This window comes from Montipora capricornis, chromosome 2 (genome assembly GCF_036669925.1).
Source record: "Montipora capricornis isolate CH-2021 chromosome 2, ASM3666992v2, whole genome shotgun sequence".
Lineage (NCBI taxonomy): Eukaryota > Metazoa > Cnidaria > Anthozoa > Scleractinia > Acroporidae > Montipora > Montipora capricornis.
In genome coordinates, this window is record NC_090884.1 from 20,538,941 (window position 1) to 20,541,440 (window position 2,500).

The window sequence follows — 2,500 nt, forward strand, 5'->3', positions numbered from 1 at the left end:
ATAGTTTACCAAATCAGCCCAAGTTACATGCATCGAAGATAGCCCTTTTCAGTCCAGGAAGCAAGTTGCAGTGCGCTGGGCAGTTTACAACAACAGTGACACATTGCAACAAGAAGTACCAACTCAATGTTTTCGTAATCAGTGGAGAACATGCAAGTAACTTGCTGGGTCGAGAGGCAGCTTGTGAAATGGGTTTAGTTGCGAGATTAGAAGAGGTGGATGCTGAGTTGTTTGGAGATATACCGGTAGGCTTGTTCAAGTGTGAGCCAGTTAAGATCCAACTGGATGAGAATGCCCAACCCTACTGTATCAACACAGCAAGAAGAATAGCTTTTCCCTTAATGCCAAAAGTAGAAGAGGAACTCAAGCGGATGGAAGAAGCTGGTATCATCGAAAGAGTAACAGAGCCGACAGAATGGTGTGCACCTATGGTACCAGTACAGAAAAGTAATGGGAAGCTCGGGATCTGTGTCGATCTAAGAAGGCTGAACAGTGCAGTGAAGCGCTCAAGATTCGTGCTTCCTACCTTGGAAGATATCGCCCCCAAACTTGCTGGTGCCCAGTACTTTTCGAAACTTGACGCATCCAGTGGATTTTGGCAGATCCCTCTACATCCAGATAGTGCCAAGTTGACCACGTTTATGACTCCGTTTGGTAGGTTCTGTTTTAAAAGACTTCCATTTGGAATCACGTCTGCCCCAGAAATTTTCCAGTCTCTAATGAGTAATCTGTTAAAGAACAGAGAAGGTTGTGAAGCGATTATGGATGACATTATTGTGTATGGAAAGTCTGCCAAAGAACATGATGAGAACTTACAGAACACGTTTCAAGTCATTAAGGAGTCAGGACTGAAACTGAACAAAGAGAAGTGCGAGATCAAGAAAAACAAGCTAACATACTTTGGACATGTTCTCAGTGCCGAGGGTGTAAGTCCAGACCCAGAGAAGGTGAAGGCGATTACGGAGCTCGAAGCGCCAACCAATGTTTCAGAACTACGCAGACTGATTGGCATGATTAACTACCTTGGGAGGTTTATTCCCAACCTTGCTTCAGTAATGCGTCCAATGAGCGAACTACTACTAAAGTCAGATACCACTTGGACTTGGGGACCTCTCCAGCAAACTGCATTTACCAAAGTCAAAGAAATCATTTCAAGTGATACAGTGTTAGCATTCTATGATCCTAAGATACCCACTGTTGTTTGTGCAGATGCTAGTAGTTATGGGATTGGTGGGGTTCTGATGCAAGGTCCCAGTGACCAACTCCGCCCAGTTGGTTTTTGTAGTAGAACACTCACAGAGACTGAAGTCAGATATGCTCAAATTGAGAAGAGTGCCTGGCAGCAGTGTGGACATGTGAGAGACTATCACGTTATTTAGTGGGGCTTCCAAGTTTCCAGCTCTTGACAGATCACAAAGCCCTGGTACCACTGATCAACCAGAGAGATCTTGACAAAAACACCATTAAGATGCCAGAGACTTCTAATGCGCCTTATGCGGTTCAATCCTCAAGCAGAACATGTACCTGGCAAGCAGATGGTGGTTGCAGATGCTCTGTCTAGAAGCCCTTGTAAGTTAGGACAGGAACCCAACACGGTAGAAGATGTTCAGGCATTTGTAGATTTGGTTGAATCTAAAAGGCCAGCCACAAGTGATCAGCTTAAGAGAATCAGAGAAGCGAGTGCAAAGGATGCCCAGCTCCTGAAAGTGATGGGATTCACACTGGAAGGGTGGCTGACCCATGTGGAAAAAGTTCCCCTCCAGATACGAGAGTTTTTTGATTCTCGTGGACACTTGTCAATGAACAACGGTTTATTAACATATGATGATGGAATAGTGATCCCTGCAGACATGCGAGAGGAGATACTGGAGCGCATTCACACAGGTCACCAGGGTATAACAAAGTGCCGCGAACGTGCTAACCTTTCTGTGTGGTGGCCAGGTATTTCAAAGGAGATAAAGGCAAAGGTGGAGTCATGCCAATTCTGTCAGGAAAACCAACCATCACAAAGAAAGGAACCACTGATGACCACAGACCTACCTGATAGACCATGGCAGAAGGTGTCCACCGATTTGTTTGAGCTAGCCAGTCAGAAGTACCTAGTAGTGATGGACTATTATTCAAGGTTCATTGAGATATTAAGCCTAGTTGAGACAGCAAGCCAAGTTGTCATCCAGAAGCTGAAGTCAGTGTTTGCAAGATGGGGAATTCCGGAGGAACTAATAAGTGACAATGGTACACAGTTTAAGTCACTACACTTTGATGAGTTCAAAGCAAAGTATGGATTCAAACACACCACATCAAGCCCGCATCATCCCCAGGCAAATGGTACTGCAGAAAGTGGCGTGCGAATCGCTAAGAGGATTTTGAAACAGGAAGATCCATTACTTGCCCTTATGGCCTATCGGGCAACCCCAACCCCAGCAACTGGAAAGATGCCATCAGAGCTGATCATGGGAAGACTGATATGTACTACACTTCCAACACTGACCAAAGTTTT

The 2,500-nt window shown here is 45.1% G+C and overlaps 1 protein-coding gene and 1 pseudogene across 2 annotated transcripts in view; both read right to left on the reverse strand.

The window, feature by feature from the left end:
* LOC138039060 (ribonuclease P protein subunit p14-like) overlaps positions 1 to 2,500 on the reverse strand; it is a 98,296-nt gene that overhangs the window by 27,160 nt on the left and 68,636 nt on the right. The window lies entirely within an intron of this gene.
* LOC138038276 (uncharacterized) overlaps positions 1 to 2,500 on the reverse strand; it is a 13,839-nt pseudogene that overhangs the window by 988 nt on the left and 10,351 nt on the right.